Raw genomic sequence first — 25,536 nt, 5'->3', positions numbered from 1 at the left:
GTCAGCTGATCAAAGGATGACGAAGTCTCTCATCCAGCGACTGCCCCCTGCTTGGATATAGTGTTCCACTAGCCTGAATTACACAGTGCCGTGAGTAGCTAACCCAGTTCTTCAGAAGTCTGCGGTGTCACGTTGGGGCCATCGCCCAGCATCAACTGTTGCTGTGAGTCTGCTAAGGAGTATTCCTTTTCCGGGGAGGCCTCTGTTTCTAAGTCTGAGCGGGGAGGGGGAGTGGCGGCTCCGAGTTTTTCGGCATGTTTGACAGCCTGCTCCTTTTCCTGTGTTGCTTGGGCCTTGGTGGGGCGCTGCTCGCGGGGCAGACCACGGTGTCCGCCATGTGTGGCCTTTTTCCATTGTTGGTGGGAGCCCCCCGTGGATTTCGGACCTGAAGCCACTCCGTTCTCTTCCACCCAGTTCCAGGTGTCTACAGGAGAATGGCAGAAGACCGTGTTTCCTTTATACTGTATTCGCAGTGAGGCCGGGTATTGCAATGCGTACTTTATTTCATATTCGCGGAGGCAGCATTTAACATCCATAAAGGATATTCTGCGGCACTGTACTGCTAACGTATAGTCCAGGTATATGCGCACCTCCTTGTTCTCAATCACCCATGGGCCACGGGCCCTTGTAACCAGCAGGATATGGTCCCTAACATGGTAGTTAAAGAGGCGTGCAACCAATGGCCTAGGGGGAGCGCTTGGTCGATGAGGGTGCCCCGGGACTCTATGGGCTCGCTCTATGGAGAAAAACTTGGAATGCTTGCCCTGGAGTATGATGTCCGAGAACCAGGTTTCCAAGTATAGCTCCATACTCTGTCCCTCGATGCGTTCTGGCAGGCCCACCAGGCGCACATTGTTCTGGCGTGATCTGCCTTCCTGGTCGTCCACACGATCTCTGAAGTAGTGCACCTCCTCTTGCTGTGTCTTGATTTGGGCCACCATTGAGGACACGGAGGGCTTCACAGTTGCGATTGTGGACTCCACATCCTCTACCCTGTCTTTTAGCTTTTTGTGGTCATCTGGCAGGAAGCTGAACTCTGCGCATAGCGTGTCTATTTTAAGTACCAGGGTAGATTTAATGTCCATCACCGCTGCCATGAGCTCAACGAAGCGGTGTGAGAGGTCAGTCTGTGGCATGTGTTGACCAGCTAAGGATGGGTCAGCACCCGCGGTGCCAGATGATGGGCTCATTGGGTCAGTGGCCAATGGCTGCTGCTTCTCTGATCTTGTCTTGCCCATCTTGGTGGTAATGGTGCTCTGTAAGTTCCAGGTAGAGGGGGGACAAGAGTGCGCTGGATCCAACACTCGCGCCCCACTGCTGAATGAACACCTGGTCAAGGGGGTTAAAAATGTAAATCCAGTATTTGTAAAGTGTAAACAGCTACCTGAAGGCATCCCGGCATTGGGGGCCGTCGGGAAGATTAAGCAAGCTATTGCCCAGAGTCACATGGTGCTGGGCTGACCTGCCGCCGGTGCCAGGGATCGAACCGTGAGCCCCAGATTCCAGCATCAGTCGCCCTGGCCACGGCGCCACACCTCACGTCGATCCTTGCCCCCACCGTGGGTCAGTACTCAGACGAGGGCGCTGAGTGATGGTGTCAATTCTAGTGCGTGGCTGGGCAAGGCGAAGAAGGTATCGGACCCCATGTGGGAATTGGCCAGGGGGCGCCAGTTGCAGGGCAATGTAGAGTTGCGCAATCTTTTCCATAGCTCAAAAGAGGGGTGCCTCCCACAATGAGCCAGTATGGCGCGGGGCCGCAGGGCTGTGCCTGATGCCGATCCGCGACGAGCCTGGTAAGCGCCAAGGTGAGGTCAGTCCTTGTGGGCCGCACTGTGCCTGTGAGGTGCGCAATTCTAGTAATGAAGGCCCAGGCCTCTTAGGAGCAGTCTGGTAGGCACATAAATAAATGGGGGCGGGAGCCCACGAACAAGGATCAGTCCCCCGGGCGCCGCTGCCAATGGTAACCGCGAGGTTTGAGGTATGTCAGGGGAGTGAGGAGTGCGGGCGGCCTACCTGAGTCCGTGGCCAAGCCTGTTCCCGGTGTGGCGCAGAGAAGCCCTCATGACGTTGAGGAGGTAGCAGAGTGCGTGGCTGGGCTGCACTCCGCCGCGCCAATTTTTTGCCATAGCCGCGGCCTGTGGGTGCAGTGCGATGTCAAGGGGGATGTTGCCGGTGACGAATCAGGCGTCCTTGTGCGGGCGCGCTCACAGCAGAGGTCCGGTGGGGAAGGGCTGCAAGCATGGGCCCGAGTCTCTGCTTCGCTGTTGCTGCAGAAGGGCTCGGCTGAATCGCGGGAAGCCCGTGGTGCGTCCCGCAGTGCTTCGAGGGATGCTGGCTGATCATCGGCGGCTAGTTGCAGGATATTTGGCGGTCGCGACGGAGTGAGCTGAGAACACGTCCACCCACGTCGCCATCTTAGACACGCCCCCTACAATTTGCACCTTTTAGAACCCTAACAACTCGATTATAAACACTGACTTTTTCTTCTTCAGAACCTGAAAATAAACTGTCTCAAGGGGTACTGTGTGGAAGCAGGCCACTCCGTCACGTGTTGACATGCGCTCTTACTGAACAGCAACCTGAAGTGTGTCATCTGCTGGCACTAGGCCCTGGAATGTTTTTATGGTGGCCTGAAAGCCTTTGAATTATCCCTGTTGGAAAGGGCCCTTTCTAGGGTGCTTTTCCTTAACTTTGTGCTTTTCTCCTTCCCAGTTTTCAGCTGATCTGGATGCTAGCCTTAGGACTTTGAGCGCATTTGACACTACCATTATGTGCCAAAGCACTGTGCTCATCATATACATAATTGGCTGATTTGAGTTAGCTGTAAGCCCCTTGTCAAGGGGTAAGACATATACCCAGGGAATGTATCTTGAATGCTCCTTTTTGTGGGCCTGCAGCACTGGTTGTGCATCCACGTAGGTAGCTCATTGGTTGTGCCACAGGTTTGCCCTGGTGGGGCCTGTGTTCACAGGTTACTGTTACATGGTTTGGTATTTAAAAAAGCTATGTGCCAAGGTTCTGCATGTCTCTTGCTATATCGGACTTCCCCCTGGTGACAAGGTTCGGTGTTGGGAAGAGGTAGGATATGTGTGTAGCAAGCAAGGGTAGTAAATGACACCGTGTGGGGTGATCAGTACGACGGGCCTGCTTCTCCCATTGGATTAACATGGGGGAATGTGGGGAAAGGCTATTGAGCAGTATTTCCTACGGGCGGAATAGAAGCAGCATCGTGTTTGATATTGATGAGTTTGTAATGGCGAATCCGTAGTGCGAGTGAATCCGACATTATGTGTGTGGAAGTGTTACTTTTGGGAAAGTGAGCATTTTGATTCTCATGGCTCTGTGTTCCTATTGGCTTGTCCCCAATTCACATTTGGGTGCTAGAGGGACAGCTACATCTGTGCATTCCTGATTGAAGGCCATGAACAAGAGGATCAAGGGACACTACAGACCTCTGACTTTGAGGGGCCTTTCTGGGATGGTTATGTAGGTGTGGAACTGGCACCTGCATTCCAAAAAGCAGGGTCTTGACCCCACTAAAGATAGTGATCAAACCTCCTGGGGTAGGATGGCAGACAGGACAAAATTTAGAGAGGGCCTGTGCTTTTCAAAGGTGGCCTTTTGAACTGATCATATCTTCAAAGGCCATGGTAGGTATAACTACTCGGACTCTGGCCTCCAACAGTAGAGACGCTTTTGGATTTAGACTCATACTACACTGGTTCAAAGCTATCACATTGTAGGAGGCTGGCTTAGTATACGGTGTACACTTATTTAAATGAAGCACCCTGCACTAATAGAGACAACCCTTATGACAGTGGTATCCAAACTTTTTTAATCCGCGGCTCCCTTAATCTATTGACCGTTGGCTGCGGCTCCACATTATATTACTTTTTTTTTAGCAGGTGGGGTGATATAAGCTCGGCCTCGAGAGTACTTCCATTTTCTCCTTGAAAATAATTCTGATGAAACAATTGAAGGTATTATTATCATATATGTAACGAAATAAAAATATAACACTTGTTTAATAAAAAACCTTTAACTGGTTAATTCAGAAACAATACTCTTCAGAACTGGGGTCTGCGCATGTAATTTGTTTTAAAGAATGTTTTTGTTTTAAAAAAAATCTAGCTGCATGTTGGAGGATAAGAGGCTCTCATTGGTGTCATTCAGTTCCATTTCAATTATTCAGTCAGAGAATGACTGTGTGCAGTCAGCGCTATCATACGGGTGTTGCAAATGCTTCAGTAGGTTGATAACAGGTAGGTTCCATTTCTTTGACCTGATGACGTTGAGATGAAAGTCTGCTGGAGATAATTGGTTTCTCTTTGCCTAATATTTGTCTGATAAGCAAATTAACCGGTTTATATGAGCCGAGTTTCTTAGGGGTGATGGAAGGGCTGATCCGAGACTGTAATTGTAATTATAAATGTACTAATATAGTGCTGACGAGGCATTGAAGAACTTTTTTGGCGAGGAGCATGCCTCTCTGGAACCCTAGATTAGTAGTTAGTACGATTTGTTTTCATTTCTTGTGTATTAGTTGTGTTAGGTTTCTGCTCTTGCTGTCATGTGTATTTAGTAGAGTTTGAAGTAGGTATAACTATAGAATGATAGGAGTGACCTTGAAAAGGGGAGTTTGGAGTAGAAATAGAATGATAGGAATGGATTTGAAAAGGGAAAGAAGTAAAGTTTTTTTCTTCAACTAGTGGTCGTGTGTGCTTGTTAGTTGGGTGGGAGAGATAAAGGAGAGGTGAGAGTTTGAGAAGGTTGTTTGGGAGTTAATATTATTCAGAATGGTTTGGGATGAGACAGAGGGAGGAGGGAATGGAAGGACAGAAGGAATTTTTTTACATATAAAAATGTAAATAATGTATACATGCATGTTTATATTATTGTCTCAAGAAGGAACTTAAATGTCGAGAGCTGTTATCTCCCATCTCTTGGATAAGGTCTGCTGCCCTGCTTTTGTAGGCACCGAACACTTTAGTAAGAAAGGGAGACGGGTGTATTACTGTTCGTGTGTCAGGCTTTGGGACATACTTTTCGCGCCATCCAATATCACCCAAAGCACTGACCCTCAAATACCTGGAGATGAATGTAACTCGGCAGGGTTGGATTGGGATTAAAAATCTGCCTGGGCATGCTAAAAAAAAGTTGCCCACATTTGCATATTACCTTTCCGCAAAACACTGCTTCTGCAAAGTTTTAGAAAAAAGGGGGGGTGTCTCTGACAGAGGCATGTTTTCTTAACTTTACTTAGATAAAACAAATGCATGGAGTAGTTCACACTGCTGAAACACACCTGAAAACAAGTAAGACCACCTTTGCTCAGGCCCCTGCCCCCGCTCAGTATGCATACATTAATGGGCCGGCCCTGCGAGAGAAAGAGAGTGACACCTCTGCCCATTGATGAAAGGGAGGTAATGGTCGCCGATCTGCCTCCAGAAAAGTCACTCATGCACCCACTGGTCTGCTGGCGGCATCCGAAAAACGCAGACACTGCCCAAATCTGCACCCCAGGCTACCCAAAAAAGCAGCCCACAGCTGGAACTTGGATACTGACCCCTCGGCCATTGCCCGAGTGCCCGCCTTACCAATCCGACCCTGTAACTCGGGTCAATACATGGCGCCTACACAGTACACACTACTTTGAGTGCGTACAGCAGCGTCTTCTGCCCTCGGAAAAGCAGCATCCTGTGTACTTTAAGCAGCACAGAGCCGCACAGCAACTTCCACAGGCTTACCTCGAACCCCAAGGAGAAGGAGCAGAAAAACAATACCGGCCAGTGAGCAGGTAAAGAGGGAGGCAGTGTCTGACATTCGTAAATTCTCCCAATTATACTGAGTGCTGACTATGCCTTTAGAGGTTCATGCACCCAAATGGTAGTGTCTTCAAAGAGCAGTGTTCATCCAATACAAACATCTGGCCTAAGCGAGTACCTATCCCGGGACAATGGCACCCATCTCAAGAATAATGAAGTTGACACAAAACAGATGATCATTTCTTATAAAGGTGCGTTATTTAAACATGTTATTTCCAAGAGGCGTGGATTAAACATACCGGTAAATCCCCTAGGTGTGGGCAGTACTAAAGGGAATCGTCACTTGTGCGAAGACTGATTATGCAGCGTGGCAGGGAGTGCTCATGTTAAGGACAGTGAGAAGCTGGTGAACATAAATTAAAAGCCCTCTTTTTCCATCTTGTTTTTCTGTTTTTGCTTCCCCTCTGTGCCCCATTGCTTCTGTGCATAACTTGTTTTCTTGTTGTTCTTGTTTTCTTCCTCTGTGCCCATACTGTTGATTTTTGTGCCTGTTGCCACTCCCCACCCGTTTTCCCGCTGCTGCGTCCCTGCGTCCCCGCCCCCGCTTCCATTCGCCGCCCCGCTCCCGCCTCCCAGCTGCTACTCCCTCCCACAGCTCCTCATATGGAGGCCGCGCAGCGGCTGCACAGCGAATGCGCGCAGCGGGCGTGCCACTGGCGCATTTAAGGCGTGCCTAAGGCAAGCCCGTCTGCGCCCGTCCGTGCCTGGACCGCACCCAGCGCCAGGATCCCTGGCCCCAGCAAGCGCCACGCTACGACTCCAGCACCTTCCACTCACTAACGCCGGACAATCACGCACCTGCTGCCTGGCCTCCCCGAAGCACACCCAAGGACCCTTCTCCTGCCAGAACTGCAGCTTCACCAGAATCCGGCCCTCCAACCCACCAACCGAAGAACCCAACTTCCTCAGATGCATCCTGCTCAACACCTGCTCCGCCCGCACACATGCCGTCGAACTCTGGGACCTATTCGACACCAATGCCCCAGCTGTCGCCTTCCTGACGGAGACCTGGCTGAACCCCTCCTCGGCACCCAACATCACCATAGCCATCCCGGAAGGCTACAAGATCACCCGCAAGGACCGCACAAATGGAGTAGGAGGAGGAATCGCCATTGTCCACAGAAACACTCTCAAAATCTCGACAGACACCTACGACACCCTCAGCACCGCCAAACACCTGCACTTCCAGGTCCACACCGACCCCAACACCACCCTCAGAGGTACCCTCGTCTACAGACCCCCCGGACCCCGACCGCAGTTCAGCGACTCCATCGCCGACTTCATCAGCACACACGCCCTCGCCTCGACGGACTACATCCTCCTGAACTTCCACCTCGAGAAAAACAATGGGCCCGATTCACAGAACTAACTTAAGACAAAATCCTAAACTTACTACCATTTTGGTATTCACAGAAGGCACTTACTCATTTTGGTATTCACAGAAGGCACTTACTCATTTCGGTATTCACTTGTCACGATTAAGTGCCTTCTGTGAATACCAAAATAGTAGTAAGTTTAGGATTTTGTCTTAAGTTAGTTCTGTGAATCGGGCCCAATGACTCCAACTCTTCCACCGTGATCGACAACCTCGCCAACCACGGACTCAGACAACTCATCACAACACCCACCCACTCCGCCAGCCACACGCTTGACCCCATCTTCTCAGCAAGCTCCCACGTCTTCTTCAACCACACCACCGAATTCCACTGGATCGACCACCGCAGCGTCCACTTCACCTTCCGGAAACCCACCACACATTACCGCACCCAGCAGATGCCTTGCCGCCGCTGGAGCAAGGTCACAGAGGACCAGCAAACCCCCGCCCTTGCCCAGAGCCCACCCGCAGACCCAACCGACCCCGACGCCGGAGCCCACAGCCTCAGACAATGGATCGATGACTGCGCCAACACCCTCGCCCCGCTCAAGAAGCCCTCCAACACCCACACCAGCAAGAGAGCCAGCTGGTTCACCGAAGACCTCCAGGCCTCCAAGCGAACCTGCCGAAAACTCGAAAAAAACTGGATCCGTGAACGAACACCGGAAAGCTACACGGCCCACAAGAATGCCACCCGCAGACACCACCACCTCATCAGATCCGCCTAAAAGACCTCCTTCAAAGACCGCCTAGACAACAACGCACACAACAGCAAAGAGCTCTTCAGCATCGTGAAGGAACTCTCCAACCCCAGCTCCAACACCTACGACATCCCACCATCACAAGACATGTGCGACTCGCTGGCCACCTTCTTCCACCGCAAGATCGCCGACATCCACAACAGCTTTGACGCCGTCACCCCCCCGACAACCGATGAGACCCCCGCTCCCACGACCACCACCAGCACCAACCGCCTGCTCACCTGGACCAACATCAACGGCGATGACACCATCAAGATCATGAACACCATCCACTCCGGGTCCCCGGAAGACCCCTGCCCACACCACATCTTCAACAAAGCCAGCCGCACCATCGCACTCCATCTCCGGAAAACCATCATCATCTCCTTCAAGACAGCGACCTTCCTGGACAGCTGGAAGCACGCAGAGATCAACGCCTTACTCAAGAAACTCAAGGCGGACCCCAAGGACCTCAAGAACTTTCGACCCATCTCCCTGCTCCCGTTCCCGGTGAAGGTCATCGAAAAGGCCTTCAACAAACAACTGACCAGCTTCCTCGAGGAGAACAGCATCCTGGACCAGTCCCAGTCCGGGTTCCGCAGCAACCACAGCACCGAAACTGCCCTCATCGCCGCCACCGACAGCATCAGGACCCTGCTAGACAACAGAGAAACCGCGGCCCTCATCCTCCTGGACCTGTCAGCCGCCTTTGACACGGTCAGCCACCGCACACTATGAACACGCCTCCACGACGCCGGAATCCAAGAGAAGGCCCTAGACTGGACCACCTCCTTCCTCTCCGGCAGAACTCAGAGCATCCGCCTCCCCCCTTTCACTCCGAAGCCACCGAGATCATCTGCGGCGTATCCCAAGGCTCATCCCTCAGCCCTACGTTGTTCAACGTCTACATGACACCACTCGCCCACGTCGCACGACTGCATGACCTCAACATCATCTCCTATGCCGACGACACCCAGCTGATCCTCTCCCTCACCAAAGACCCCCACACCACCAAAACCAACCTCCATGAAGGAATGAAGGCCGTCGCCGACTGGATGGAGGTCATCATCCTCGGATCCTCCCCCTCGGCCTGGGATGACTCCTGGTGGCCGACTGCACTAGGAGCACCCCCACACCCACCGACCACGCACGCAACCTAGGGGTCATCCTCGACTCCACCCTCTCCATGACGAAGCAGGTCAATGCCGTCTCCTCCTCCTGCTTCAACACCCTCCGCATGCTTCGCAGGATCTTCAATTGGATCCCCACCGAAACTAGAAGGACGGTCACCCAGGCCCTCGTCAGCAGTAGACTGGACTACGGCAACGCACTCTACGCAGGAGCCCCGGCCAAACTCTTGAAATGGCTCCAACACATCCAGAACGCCTCCGCACGCCTGATCCTCGACATCTCTCGCCGCAGCCACATCACACCCCACCTGAGAGACCTGCACTGGCTCCCCATCAACAAGAAGATAACCTTCAAGCTCCTCACCCATGCACACAAGGCACTCCACGACACCGGACCAGCGTACCTCAACAGCCGACTCAGCCTCTACAACCCCACCCGCCAGCTCAGCTCCGCAGACCCCGCCCTCGCCATCGTCCCCCGCACCTGAAGAGTGACCGCAGGCGGCAGATCATTCTCCCACCTCGCCGCCAAGACATGGAACACCCTCCCCATCTGCCTGCAGCAGACCGAAGACCTCCTTACTTTCAGGAGACTCCTCAAGACCTGGCTCTTCAAACAGTAGCAGCGTCCCCCCTGCCCTAGCGCCTTGAGACCCTCACGGGTATGTAGTGCACTTTATAAATGCTATGATTGATTGATTGATTCCACGGGTGCACACTGGTTGTAACCATACTTCCTAGGGCAGGCTGTAAGTGAGTTAGGAAAGCAGAGTTGCCACAGGAATGCTCGGATAAGGTAACATAATGAGGTGTGGCAAGAGCAGGGCTTTAAGTGGGCCAGGTCTCACCGGTGCTGAGCACCGGCAGTTTTTAAAAGGGGACTCAATATGGGTCTCTATCGGGCTCTGTTTTGTGCCCTGGCACAGGTGGTCCGTTTTTAATGGACTGCAGTGGCAGCAGGCACATGGATGTGCGTGTGCTCACACTGCTCACTTCTCACTAAAGGAGAAGTTACGGCGTGACGCCATGCTAGGTGAGCGTTGTAGGGGAAGGGAAATCCTTTAAAGAGTCATTTTCTCTCTGGATTTCCCTTATCTTTTTGAAACTCAAGAGCAGCAACATTGTCGTGGTGCCACCAGGGCTTTAAGTGGAAGCTTTTTCAATATTATATATAAGCCATAGTTGCTGCTTATTTATCTTATGCAACTAACAACCATTGACAAAGCCAATAGTCCTGACTTGTTGTAGGTATGATGTTACTTGTTGTATCATATATCTGGATGCAATGACAGAAACAGCAAAATACAAGTACGGAGGCACACTATGCTAAGCAAAGATTTTTAGCTTATGTGTTGTGTTTTTAAGCACCACCCTTAATTATATTGCCCACCCCCCTTTGAGAGACCCCCCCCCGTTTTTTCATCCCACTTAAAGTCCTGGGCAAGAGCATCATTCCTGGTGTGGGAGTACACCGTGCCTCACAAGCAGACCGTGGGCAGAAGGCACCCTGCAGCTTCCCTAAGGTGAGACCCACCCAGCCCCCAACATCTTATGCATACTGGAGGGCCCCGCACATCCCAGTAAACCACTGGCGTAATTAAACTCTAGGCCCCCCCCCCCCGCAAGGCACGTGGAGGGGCCCACTCTGGACTCAATCATGAGCTCTCCGGCCACAGTAATGTGCTGAGGGAGGCCCCTGGAGCTTGCTCCCCCCTACGGCGGGGGCTGCGGTAGCCTGTGTTATTCCACTGCACTTAACAGGTGCACCTGCACAGGATGACCACTGAGGCAGAATGTGGCCAGTAGGTAGGGGAGGGGGCAGGAGGCTGGGCTTCTAACAGCGGATATACAAGGACAGACAGGGCTGAGAGCAACAATACGCTCTACTCTCTGTGCCGGGTCTAAGGCAGCTGCCTGGGTGCCAGAGCATAATCAAGTCAAAGGCGTGTAGTGCACTATGGGATACGCACCAGATAGTCCCAGCAAGCAGCAATGGTTGTCCTTGTGCCAGGTGGGAAGGGGAGACTGTATTTCCTCCAGGGTAGATCAATACCAACTGCGCCTTCTTTGGGGGATTTGTCGCTTCTTCCCGGAGCAAGACCGTAAATCCCTGGTCCAATTGCTGGTCCTCTCCAGACTGGACAACTGCAATTCTCTTCTTACTGGCCTCCCCAAATCCCACCTGTCCCCCCTTAAATCTGTTCTCCATTCATATATGGGGCCAAAAGAAGTGACCACATCACACCCATTTTATCCACCCTCCGTTGGCTTCCCATCGAGGCAAGATCTATCTACAAGACTGCCTGTATCACCCACAAAGCCTTGCACTCCTCCTCTACTCGCTACCTGGTGAATAAACTGAAACTCTCTGGAGGATCTAGACCATCACGTAATGCGGAAAATGTATTGCTTGAACCTCCCACTTTCAAGAAGGAAAGATCGATGACCCAATCCTTTTCAGGCAACGCGGTGAGAAGCTGGAACTCACTTCCGCCTCAGCTCCGGACCACCACCTCTTCCCAGGCCTTCAAAACTGACCTCAAAGTTCTCCTCCTTCTTCAAAGATACTTCCAAATTTAATTCACGCCCTCTCTATTATCTGAAGGAAGTCCTTCCCTTATAGGAAATTCTGTTCTCCATGACTATAGAAGTGCCTTCCCAGTGTGTTCTTGTGGTTTGAGTGTTTGCCATTTATTGCAGTATTGCTACCTCTTGTATTTTGTTTGCTTTTGATACATGCACAACTGTCACCATTGCCTCACGTAACGTAACGTTTCTTCTTGTGTTTTGAGTGTCTGCCATTTATTGCAGTATTATTGCCATTTATTGCAGTATTATACCTCTACTTGTACTTTGTACGCTTTTGTAACATGCACACATGTCAATTTTCCTCTTGTAACTCGCTTGCTACCTCTTGTATTTTGTTTGCTCTTGATACATGCACAATTGTCACTATTGCCTCATGTAACGTAACATGCTTTTGTAACATGCTCACCTGTAATTTTCTCCTCATGTATCATTACTGTTCCTATTGTGAAGCGCTCTGACACCTTCGGGTGAAGTCCACGCTATATAAAAACGCATAAAATAAATAAATAAATAGGGGCATACATCTTCCTGCTGGCCATGCTTAGGCGCGTATAAATATTTTCTATCTTCCTCAGCTCAGAGTTCTGGTTTGGGATTTCAAGAATTTGAGGCCTGGCTCCCTTGTCATTCCTCACATAGATTTGAATAGTTATATCCAGTCCAAGGAACCGACAGTGCTGTTTTACAAGGAGAGATTTACAAAGTTTCTTGTTGGTAAGGCCTCTCGTCCACCACGACCACTTCACCAGCAGATGAGTCTCGCTCAATGCGGTAGTGGAGAGAGAACTGAGGTACATGTTGAAGCAGCAGCACTCAGTAGAAGTGAAGTAGTGAAGTAACGTAAGTTGCGTCGTAGTGGCCGATCCACCTGTAAACTAAAGAAAACGCAGCGGAATCCGAAGTAGGATTCGCTGGTGCAATGGCATCAGGGCCGGACTGAGAACCAAAACCGGCCCTGGCAAAGTGCTCGGCCGGGCCCCCGAGGCTTGGGGGTGCCGCCGAGCTCTTTGCCAGGGCCGGTTTTTGGCCGATTTTGTTACAGGGCCGATTTTGCAGCTATGCTGCAAATACGGCCCCCAGTGGGCCAAAACCGGCCCCCACCCGTGCGGCGCACTGGGGTATTGCCGATGCCCACTACGGCCAGTCCGGCCCTGAATGGCATGCTCTCTGTGGGAGCAGTGGCTAGCAAGGGTCAGGTGGTACCCGGTGCGGAAAAATTCTTGCCACCCCCCTACATTAAAATCATTAAAAGAAGGAAAAATAAGATACTTAAAGCTTTGCCAATCTTTTGAATTCTTTGCTACGCTCCACTCGTTTTAAATATTATTTTTTCCTAAAAAAGTGGTGTGAGCCCAAATTTTATTTATTTAGTGATGACACCCGGGGCGGCCTGCGCCCACCGCACCCCCCCTTCCTACGCCGTTGTGTGGGAGAGGTAATTTTGGTAGCAGTCTTTCGTTCAGAATTAGCACTGCGACTATTAAATACCCTTAAAAGACTGCAGACAACTCTTTACCTTCAACCCAGAGGAATGCAATGTGCAAAGCATATCTGCTGGGAAACCCCTGGCTAGGTTTGACGGTGCTCCGGTGTGCCGTGGCGCACAGATTGGCCACTTCTACCTCCTGACTTTGGTCCTGTGGATGAGGTGGGCTCACCTCAGAAGTAAATGACTATGATGAGGATTACGGACTAAGGATAATGAAGAGAATATCAGTAAGTAACGGGAGCATTACTAATGTTACCCTAAGGAACGAGGTGGCATCACTCACGCGCGGCTCCTGCTTTGCTGCAAAAATATGAAAACAATGCCTGTTTGCAGAAACATACAGAAGACACATAAGCTAATACCACGTTCCCTTCCTCCTTCCAAGCAGTGTCTGGGCAAGGTTAAATGAGCTTGCAGCCGCAGTTACAATACATGCACCAGAGAAGAGGAAGGTTTTCTTTCGCTGTCATGTTAGTTTGAACAGTGCCAGAACCTCTGAGATTAGCTCCCCATTTGATGTAGAAAGTGCAGTATGTCTTCTTTAAAAAGCTCATCTTCACATATTGAACCCTCATTACAGTTATCAGAGATCTGTTACCCGAGATCTGTGAGAGAACAGCGGATTTGTTTACTTTCACCTGGAGGTCCACCCCGTTGCACTTATCTGCTCCCCTCATATTGGTAACTCCGGGTTGGAGAAGTACTGGCCCTTTTAACAGGCCGCTCGTAACGCGAGCCTTAGTACTTAGTGGCCCACACAGACTCTATGACATCTCTCTCTGCCTTTGCATTGCACAAGAATACAGCCAGGCCCCACCCCTCTTATCAATCCTCACGCCATTGCAGTTCCCAGTCATGCAATCATTTGAGAAAATGAGTCCAAGTATATTCTCCTTGTAGGCCAGATCATCGACTACTAAACTGACATTTACATCTTAAGTAATTGACATGTTTTTATTTTATTTCATCCCATGTCTAAACTAACCAGAGGATGTGGTCCTTCTGTTAAACTGCCGACTTTTGTGCTGGAAACCAGAGTTCGAGTCTCGAGGTCGCGTCCACATCCTGTGATTCTGGGCAAATCACTTAATCTCCCCGTGCCTGAATGTGTAATGTAAATACGGTGCTCATGTAAAGCGCTCCAATACCTTTGGGTCGAGTTCGCGCTATATAAATATGCAAAAAAAAAAAAGCCTAAAATCAGCACTACACTCCCATCTAGCGGCCAAACAGAAATAAGCATAGTTAGCTAAAATAATCGTATTGCGGTACTGTACGACCTATACTGTACAGTACAGTACAAGCTACACAGAGAAAAGAGAAGAAATACTAGTCTGCTACGAGGACAAGAATGTGCCAAAGGATTACATCGAAATGTTACGTTTTATCAAATGAATGGGACACTATTATTTTTATTTTCTGTTAAATTAAATGCCAACTGATATTAATGGAAATACCCCAAAAATAATTAGTAATCACAGGTTCACATCTTAAATAACAGAGCTGCCCTACAAGTTACAAAGATCTTACAGGCGTCAGCTCTTAAACAGTAGAGCAGTCTCGACTGTTAGAAGTGTGTCACAGGTTCAGATATTAGGTAAGCTTTACTAGTATTAGTGTAACGCACGCTCCTATTACAAAGCCTGAACAGAGTTGACTTGCGCTGACAAAGGATGGAAGAGAAACAAAATAACAACGTATTTGTTTGTATTTCAGGTCGAGCTTACTCTAGGCACCTTACAAGAGTGGGTGGGGCCCTCTCGGAGAGTGTCCTCCACAGAGCACTGCTCCTCTGAGACAGCAAGAGGCAGCACAGAACTGACAGAGGTAGGCTTACCACCTTTCCTAGAAACAAATGCTGGCCATCTGTTCACGTTTTAACATTCTGCAAAGGCCTATACGTGATTCTTAGGTAGTACTTTATTGTAAATCATTAACATGGCCTTTCTGTCTTTGTTTACTTAATCACCAATGCTACTAGAATTATGCGGCAGTGAAGCACCAAATGATGTGGCAGGATTCACTATGTAGCAAGAAAATGCATATTATGCTGCATTATGCTGATAGTATTACTTCGTTATTTAGTTATTATTGCACATAGCAATACTGGCTGGGCAAATATTGCACCTCATTAGTACTAGTTTAACAACCAAATGCAGAAATAAACAAGTAAAAGATGATTAGCTAACCTTTGCAAGGGCCTTCCAGTGCATGTGAACACTTCTCTCCACGTTTTAGTCACTTTTGCTCTGTTTGAGCTAGAATGTTTTTTTTGTTGTTAAAATCTGCAGCAGATGATGGATTATGTGGCACATCTACAATTATGCAGAAAAAAAGCTGCTGTTGCAGAATCCCATAATTCAGATGGCCCTGCTTATAAGTAAAGGGTCCATAGGGTTACTGCAGAACACATATTAAAGTGTTTTCTTCTTACATTAAAAGAGGAAAAAATAGGTACCAGCAGGGACATTAAAATACCACCGGTGTTGGTGTAAAACCAGCCAGGTAGCAAACGACCAATATAGAGGATATATATATATATATATATATATATATATATCGCATAAACACTCTTCCACCACTTCTCCTCTCCTTCGGTTAGTGGATAAAATGAGCACGGACCACGTAATCCTTAAAATTCCACTCTGTTTATTCAAAAAATCTCGCAGACAGAACGGCAGCCATTACGCGTTTCGTCCCTCCCTGGGGACATGATCACATGATGCGCATCAACCATTAGCATTGCTTTTTGAAGGTTACACTCTTTTTTCCTTCTTCCCTTTTCTTTTTTTTATTTCCTGGTTTTGTTTTGAATGTGTGAACCACGTGAATAGATCTTAAAGACATCAGTGCAAAATAAAGGCAAGTACTGGTCACAGACATAGGACTGATATTGGTTGTTTTTAACATTTGACTTAATAGCTTAGAGCTTTGCCACATTCAAGTACATGCCTATGTGTACACATTTGCAATTAAATAAATAAATAATTAAATGCTTATGTACAAAAATAGACAATACCTGTTAGAAAACCCCGGGCAACCGGGTTTGCAGTCACCCGGTGTTTCCCAACACAAGGGGTAGCTTGGCTCGAGCGGTCGGGGGTCAGGCACCGTGTTAAGCGTACATCACACCCTCACAATAACCATGCGTTCATCCGTTCCAAAAACGACTCTACACCGTAAAAATTTATGAAAGAATCTCTTTGTGTTTATCTTAATTTTTCTCTTAGTTGCAGGGTTATGACACAAATACAATACAAAAGGATTTTCTTCAGAAATAGCAGGTCAATTAAATAATAACACTTTGCAGGTGCAATAAATAGGATTAGGTCATAAATACACAAGGAATAAATAGAGGTGCGATAAATACATAGGGCAAATAAATACTGTCAGACAATAAATACAAGGCAGGAATAAATACAGTCAGACAATAAATAACACACCTTCCATAAATAATATAAGCAATCAAACAATTGCAAATCAGATCACATTTATGAGGTAGATTGATTTTACTATGCCCAAGTACAGCTTGTGGTCACTGGGGTGGCCTGGGGATGTCCCCCTTAGAGTGGTCAAGGCTGGGGCCTAAGCTGAGGTAGAATGAGGGTACCCTAAGGTTCTGGCTCTTCCAACTACACAGTCCCTCACACAGGTCCCTGCACCAGTCTCAGTTCACCCCCTAACACTCTCAGGTTGGTCCTAACACCCCTCTAGCCCCTAGAATGGTCTTTTAGGGCTCCACAGGGCCTCAGATGCCCCTTTCTACCACTTACTGCCCTTTTCACGAAGATCGGCTCCGCTCGGCGCCGGGTCGACGTCGCTGGGCGGCTCCGGTTCGATGTCGCGTCGATCTGTTCCACTTGACGCCGTGTCGATGCCGTCTGGCGGTTCCGGTCCGATGTCGCGTCGATCGGCTTTACCTGACGCCGGGTCGATGCCGTGAGGCGGCTCCGGATTGATGTCGCTGGGCGGCCTCGGCTCGATGTCGTGTTCCGGCGTTCAAAGGGTCACGGTCTCCCCGCTTCCGGGCGACTCCGGAGTGCGACCTCCACTCCCGACCTCCGTCGGCTCCACTTAGGGTTCCGGTGACTCCGGAGTGCGATCTCCACTCCCGACCTCCTGTGCGCTTCGCCTTGACCTCAGGCGACTCCGGAGTGCGATCTCCACTCCCGACCTCCTGCGCGCTTCGCCTTGACCTCAGGCGACTCCGGAGTGCGATCTCCACTCCCGACCTCCTGCGCGCTTTACTTCAGCTTCCGGCGACTCCGGAGGACGGACTTCACTCCCCCGTCGACGCCTCACCTCGACCTCAGGTGACTTCTACTCGACCTCCGGTGTCTCTCCACGACCTCCGTCGGCGCCCTCACTCGACCTTTAGCGGCTCCGGGTACGACGTCTGCCTTCTGTCAGCGCCGCTTCTCCACCTCGGGCTCCAGGTCTCCAGGCTTCTCGACGTCGGGTCTCCAGGAGGATTCCACCAAACAGGTCAGGAACTGCTGTTCTTCTCCTTTAAGGCCTGTTCCGGCTGTTCAGGTCCTTAAGATGATTTTCTGGTCTTTATCCCACACAGGGCTTTAGGCTGGGCTTGGTCAGTAGGGACTAGTATCAAGGGTGGGTTTCTGGACCCCACTCCTAGCACTGGTTTCCACCCCTGCTGCCTCACTCCTTCCTCCTTCTGTTTCTCTGTCCTCTCTCCTCTCCAGTCAGGTGCCAACTGCCTACTCCAACTGCCAACTCTGAGCTGGCTTCCCAACATTCTAAACCTGCCTCACACTGTCACAGGGTTCTAGAATGTTCTGGAAGGTACTAGTAGGTTCCAGCTATGTCTCAGGTGACAATGGGTGGCCACCATTTTGTGTTTCAGGCCCTCAGACAGAAGTTCCAGGGGTAGGGAAAATGGCTCCCTGACCCTGCATCAACACTAAAAAGTCTGGTGGTTCCCAAAAAGGAAAAATACTAACAGGGTTTGAGGCAAAAGTGGGACAAAATAAATAATGATGAGGAGGGACCACCCAAAGGGCTGACAGGTCTAACAATACCCGTTTAAATACAACCCTAAAAATATTCACTTTGGTGTCTTAAATAGTGGTTAAAAGTATTACATATTTAAATATATAAAAACCATATAAATAAATAAATACATAAAATCTGTATATAGGGATAAATCCATGGGCATAATTATTGCCTGAATGCTCTCATCCTTACTATGGTTTGTATTGTATAAAATATATGGTGATCGTATTTTTTTAATTTAACCTCCCGAAACTGCCTCATTTTTGTTTATCTTATGGCAATTCATCTGGGAATTGTTTTTATTCAATAAATTGATAATCTAGCCTAAGTCTAAAAATAAAGTCTAAGTCTTGTCCTATGTCATCACATACCAAACTCTTTATTTATTTTTTTGTTTTTTTGTATCCATTAATTATGTACAAAATCAAAGTGTTTGTTGAAAAAAGTGCTAAGTGCCTAAAATAGAAAAATGGTGATTACAAATTTGAAATAAAGGGAGGATTTTGACAAGCATGCTGGTCTTTAAAAATACATGAACTTTCTAAATGCTTTTTTGGTGTTTTAAGTCACACTCAAATTTTGGAAAGTTTTAATTTTCATCTATTTTATTTTTGTTATTATTTGAATTTTTTGTTATATATAATCAAAATGTAGTAGGTAATAATGCTGACAAGCCATAATTATTATAGACTGGCATGTAGTTCTTCTGAACTATTTAATCCATTGGGTTGTTTCGTATCTAGATTTAGAATGTAATTCATTTCCAGAATACGAAGGGTCTTTTCCCTGTTTCCTCCTCTTTTGTTTCTCGGGACTGAATCCAATAGGAAATATACAAGGTCCTTTGGATCACTATCATGTTGTTCATGAAAGTGACTAGCCACTGGATAAGCCTGATCATGATTTTTGATGGCCCGTATGTGCTGGAGTATTCGTTTGTGTCCCTGCAAGATAGTACTACCAATATATCTCAGTTTGCAGGGACACTCCAGCACATATACCGCATGGTCGGTTTTACAAATTAGGGCCTTAGTGATTTTTCTATCCGGTCCTCCAAAGGGGGTCGAATAGTCGGTGGTTGACACTCCATGCTGGCAAGCCTTGCAGGTTTTACATCTGTGAAACCCTAATCTTTGAGTTAGCCATGATCCCTTAGCTAGAGGGCCACAGGGATCATTATCCACCAAAGTGTCCTTCATTGAAGTATTTCTCCTATATGTTATGGAGGGTCTTTTGGAAACTGTTTTGCCTATTATTGGGTCCTGTTTGATCAGATACCAATTTTTATTAATGATCTTGCGTACTGATGACTCTTGCTGATTGAATCTCAAAATGAATCTAAAACTGCTAGGTGGTACAACAAGCTCAGTTTCTTGCGATTTTTGTTTTAACAGGTTTTCCCTTGATTTGAGATTGCTTTTATTGAGTGCTTTAACCAGACACTTCTTGCTGTAGCCTCTTTCTTTAAATCTAGTTAAGCATTCCAATTGTGCTAATTCTAGGTCTTTATTGTTACTGCATATACGTTTGATACGCGGTAACTCCCCATATGGAATGCTTTGTACTAAGTGCTTTGGGTGTGCACTACTTGCATGAAGCATGGCATTTCCTGCCGTGGGTTTCCTATGTAATTTAGTGTCCAATTTGCCCTGATTAACAATAAGCTCGACATCTAGAAAAAACACATTCGTTTTACTGATGTTTGCGGTGAAGTTAATATTCAGATCATTGATGTTAATTGAATCAATAAACTTCATTGCTTCATCTTTTGTGCCATGCCATACCAAGAATAAGTCATTGATAAATCTCCACCAACACTGCACATGGTTGTTTAGAGTTTCCAAATATTTGTCCATGAGAACCAGCTCCTCCCACCAGCCCATGTGTAGGCATGCTTAGCTGGGGGAAAAGCTAGTTCCCATGGCTACTCCTTGCAACTGTTGGAACATAGTATTTTGGAACATGAAGATATTATTCATCAAGCACATTTCCACCATATTGACTAACATCTTGGTATGATCAGAATATTGAGCCCCTCTTCTAGACAAATAGTACCGTAGAGCTCTTAAACCATCCCTGTGTTTGATAGAAGTATACAATGAGGCCACATCAAGGGTAATCAACAAATAGTCATCTTGCCAAGGAAAGTTTATCATTTTGGCTAAAAAGTCCCCTATACATATATAACCTCCTGGCGGTCGCCAGTAGGTAGTTGTAGTTAGGATGTAGTTGCCATAGGAAGAGTGTTTTTTCATTTGTCAATAACTTTGGCATTGTTTGACCAATCCTCGTGAAATTTAGAAAACTAGTTTGATGCTCAATTCAGCTGCTGTCTTGAAAATTTCAGGGTGATCAAGGGGGGGGCCAAGAAAAAGGGGGTCCCAAAACGCATTTTCCCCATGGTAATTTCCATAGGAACTTTAGACACGGCTGCAGCCTGAACTGTTGAGCGAAATTACACCAAATTTGGCAGATAGATAGATGTTGGTCTAGGAAAGTGCTTTTAGTGATTTGATGTAAATCCGCTCAGTAGTTTTTTTAAATATTAAGGAAAATCCAAATTTGAATATACAGGTATGCTGAGGATCCGTGACCACTTCCGATCTTGTGCTGATATCTAATTGGCTCCAACATTTCAAACCAGGAGTGTTGGCATCCATCTTGTGACTTTGCTTGAACTGAGTCACATAAAAAACCGTTTAAAAAAACAAGAAAAGGGGGCAGGGTAGTAACACCCTGACCCCCTAGGCTTGAACAAAATTCAGTGGGAGTCCAGATGAATCTGTAGCAAAAAAAAAAAAAAAAAAGCACGATCTCCCGTGCTTCATTACTAATCGGTCACTGATTGGGAACGGTTTTGGGTGCATTTTAATAAAGGAGGGGGGTGCACACCCCCCTCCTTGGGCTTATTGAAGACCCGGGCCACCACTTCCTGGGGCTTATTTATTTGTCAATGGGGGGCCTCTTGAACCCCCCAGTCCCGGGGACCGCCACCTACGTGGGGCTTTATGTTTAAAGAATGTGGAGGGCCATATGGTATCCCACCGCAGGCCCAGGGGCCACCACCTCCCCATAGCTTTAATTTTAATTAATGCTCGGGGGGCCTCGCGCACATCCCCATAGCCCCAGGGACTGCAACCTCCCTGGGACTTTTGTCAAATAGAATGCAGTGGCACACGGCCCCCCAGAGCCCCGGGGACCACCACCTCCCTGGGGCAAATTTTAAGAAAGAAGGGGGCTGGGCGGCACCCCCCCAGAAGGCATAGATGGTCCTGGGGACCACCATCTCCCAGAACCGGCTACTGCTATGTCCCAGGATGCCCACCCCTGGTACATAGCAGTTTGCTATAGGTTGGCGGGGGCTTTACCACTCCAGAAAAAGCCATAGCTAACAGTGTTCCGCTTCTAGCAAGCAAGAGCATAAAAAATGCTTTTGCCTGCTAGAAGTGGAGCAAAACTGCTTTTACACAGAGAGAGCTGCATGTTTAGCAGCTCCCTATGTGTAAAAGCAATGCTGGCTCCTGCAGAAGGTGAGGAGCCAGCAGGGACTGCGGGGCCTTTAGGCTCTCCTCGCAGCCCCCATCAGTGGCGAGTGGATGTCCTGGGTAGGACCAGGGCACCCCCAATAGAGGCCATGTAGTCCCCCGGGCCAAAACCGGCCTAGGAGGGGAGCCCCTCTGCCCCATCCCTTTAATTACATTTGTTTTAAAGGACAGGCCATGGGGGATGGGGTCTCCGGGGCTGAAATCGGCCCTGGGAGGGGGGCCACAGGGTCCCCCTCCCTTATTGAATAAGGCCCGGCCCCCGGCATGTGGTCCCAGGGGCCAAAAATGGCCCATGGAAAGGGGGGCCACACAACCTTCCTCCTCTAATAAATTCTAAAAACATTAAGAAAAAGCAACGAACGGCAAGTCGCTGGAGGCCCACCCCTTTTCTCCACCACTCTGCAAATGCACCTCCTGGCACACAACTTGTTGGGGGATGAAGTCACCTTTGCTGCAGAGGGTCCTTGGGAGTCAACAAGCCCTCCTGTTACCTCCAGTAAGTCCCACACTGTGGAATTGCTGAGAGGTCTTCGGAGGCGACGCCCCCTTTCTCCACCACTCACCAAATGCTCCTCCTGGCGCACTGCCGATTGGGGGATGAAGACCTCTTGGATGCTGAGGGTTCTTGGGGGCCCAGAAGCCCTCCTATTACCTCCAGTAAGGCTGACACAGAAGGATTCCTGACAGCTGGTTGGAGGCCCGCCCCCTTTCTCCACCACTCTGCAAACGTGACTAACAGTAACACCATAGAAATTCACTTAAAAAAACCTAAATAAAGATATTTTGAAATTATAAAAAAAAAAAAACCTAAAGGTTACAGGGATGTTATAGTTAGGAAATAGAACTTGAAAAAGCTTAGAAAATCACTGAACAAAAACAAATGTTAGAGGGACGCTAAAGTTAGGAAATAGAATTCTGAAAAACCTTAAAAATTCACTGAAAAAAACAAAGCTTACAGTGACGTTATAGTTAGGCTCAGATTTTTCTTGTGCAAAACCAGTAAAATTCTGTAGTTATATCCTGAGCGAACTATAACTTCGACGCGCAACGCACTGCTTATGACCTCACATATTACATCACTCATGGCATGGTCAGTGACCACATTGATTACACCTCACATGACATCACTGAGGACATCCACAGAACCACTTACACCCCATAGAACCTCTTGTACGCCCACTCACACCCCCATACATCCACTCCCATACCCATTCACAGACCCACAACAGTACTCATATATCCACTTATTCCTCCATAGAGGGACTCACACACCCACTCACTCACTTGTACAGCCACTCACACAACCACTCACTCACCCTTACAGTCATCCATACAATCAGTCACTCACACATTCACTCACCCATAGAGCATCTGAACACAGCCACTCACTCACCCATACACTCACACACTCACACACAGCCACTTACATATCCATTCACACATCCATACAAGCACTCACAGATCCACTCACTCACCCATACAGCCATTTACACAGACACTCTCCAATACAGCCACTTACACACCAACTCACTCAACCAAACAGCCACTCACTCACCCACAGCCACTGACACACCCACTCACTCACCAATACTGCCACTCACACAGCAACTTACTGAGCCATATAGCTACTCAAACACCCACTTTTGCACCCATTCTGCCTCTTACCCATACACATAAGGATACATACAGTCACACAGCTACTCACTTAATATATGTTAGAAGTAGTATCACTCAGTCGTAGTGCACAGGGTATACTAATGAAACTTTTGTGGTAGGCTAGCATATATGTTTAACAATCAAACTCTTATAAGATACTTAAACTCACTGGATGATGTCATTGGTGATGTAATTTGAGATGTCATAAGTGTTGTCACTGACCATGTCATGAGTGATGTTATATGTGAGGTCATAGCAAAACCAAAGGGGATGATGGATGGAGTGTTGAACATTGCAAGCACTCACCCCCAGTCAACTGATCTGGGTTTAATCCATCATCATTCTTTAGCTCACTCCACCACCCCAGTTCAGACATGGCCATATGCAAATCAGTCTGACCCTGTGCCTCATGGGAACAGTCCAGCCCGAACTGCCAAGCCATGCCTTCCCTGGACGGGAAACAAGCATCCTGGGACCGGTTTCTGGCTAATCAGCTGCCATCAGCCAGGCTAGCTTGAATCCAGTGGCAAAGTGAGCAAGGGACCCACGTCTGGGCATACCCTGCCAACTTAGGGCGAACAAAGCAAAACCAAAGGGGATGATGGATGGAGTGTTGAACATTGCAAGCACTCACCCCTAGTCAACTGATCTGGGTTTAATCCATCATCATTCTTTAGCTCACTCCGCCACCCCAGTACAGACTTGGCCATATGCAAATCAGTCTGACCCTGTGCCTCATGGGAACAGTCCAGCCCGAACTGCCAAGCCATGTCTTCCCTGGACCGGAAACAAGCATCCTGGGACCGGTTTCTGGCTAATCAGCCGTCATCAGCCAGGCTAGCTTGAATCCAGTGGCAAAGTGAGCAAGGGACCCACGTCTGGGCATACTCTGCCAACTTAGGGCGAACAAAGCAAAACCAAAGGGGATGATGGACGGAGTGTTAAACATTGCAAGCACTCACTCCCAGTCAACTGATCTGGGTTTAATCCAACATAATTCTTTAGCTCACTCCGCCACCCCAGTTCAGACATGGCCATATGCAAATCAGTCTGACCCTGTGCCTCATGGGAACAGTCTAGCCCGAAATGCTAAACCATGTCTTCCCTGGACCGTAAACAAGCATCCTGGGACCGGTTTCTGGCTACTCAGCCATCATCAGCCAGGCTAGCTTGAATCCAGTGGCAAAGTGAGCAAGGGACCCACGTCTGGGCATACCCTGCCAACTTAGGGCGAACAAAGCAAAACCAAAGCTATCCTAACTGAAGAGGGGTGAAACCCCAAAACCAGTCCTAGGATGTTTGTTTCAAGTCCAGGGAGTACCTAGCTTGGCAGTTCGGTCTGGACTGTTCCCATGAGGCACAAGGTCAAGACTGATTTGCCTATGGCTGGGTTCAAACTGGAATGGCATGGTGAGCAAAAAAACAATGGATTTAGGTCCAGATCTCTGTACTGGGGTGAATGTATGACATTGTCCTGCATTCTGTCCATCAACGTTGTTTTTGCATTTGTCACCCCGAGTGGGACGGGTATGCCCAGACGTGGGTCCCGTGCTCTCCATGCCACTGGAATCAAGCTATCCTGGCTGAAGAGGGGGTTCTGGCACTTGAAAAGGACACCTGTGCTTCAGGCTGAGTTATTTAACTCGAGGATGCCACGTTATACAAACGGGCCCCTGCAGGTATTTTCTTGGAATTGTGGCAAGCGAGGGGTATGTTTAAGTGCATAACGAGAAGTGGCAAAGTGATACATGTCAAAGAATGAGGATGTCGAGGAAATTGACATGTCGAAGGTATTCTGCTGTCTATTCAAGAGCAAGTGGTTTATGGAAATATATAATCCTAATATATGAGCTGTGAAAGAGTAATACCAAGACTGCCATTTGGGATTTGAATAAAGAACACTAAGCCATCATGGCGATTATTTTTCATGGACATTGTTGAGGAGACTATGCAGTCCTTTGCCGCTGTTTATTAAAGTAAACTACCAATAGGAATAAGATCAAGGTATTTTTAAACAGTGAAAATCTGGCGCAGAAGTTGCATTTTTAAGGCATTGATAAAGGCACCCCTGCTGAAACGCGTCTGCCGATGATTAAAGAAAGCAACTGACATGCCCCCTGAGTGCCGTGTGGTCTTTTTGGAGCAGAATTTATTTCCGTGAGTTCCACCCTCAC

This window comes from Triturus cristatus, chromosome 11 (genome assembly GCF_964204655.1).
Source record: "Triturus cristatus chromosome 11, aTriCri1.1, whole genome shotgun sequence".
Taxonomy (NCBI): domain Eukaryota; kingdom Metazoa; phylum Chordata; class Amphibia; order Caudata; family Salamandridae; genus Triturus; species Triturus cristatus.
The sequence above is the reverse complement of the archived record's forward strand: the minus strand, read 5'-3'. Positions refer to the sequence as shown.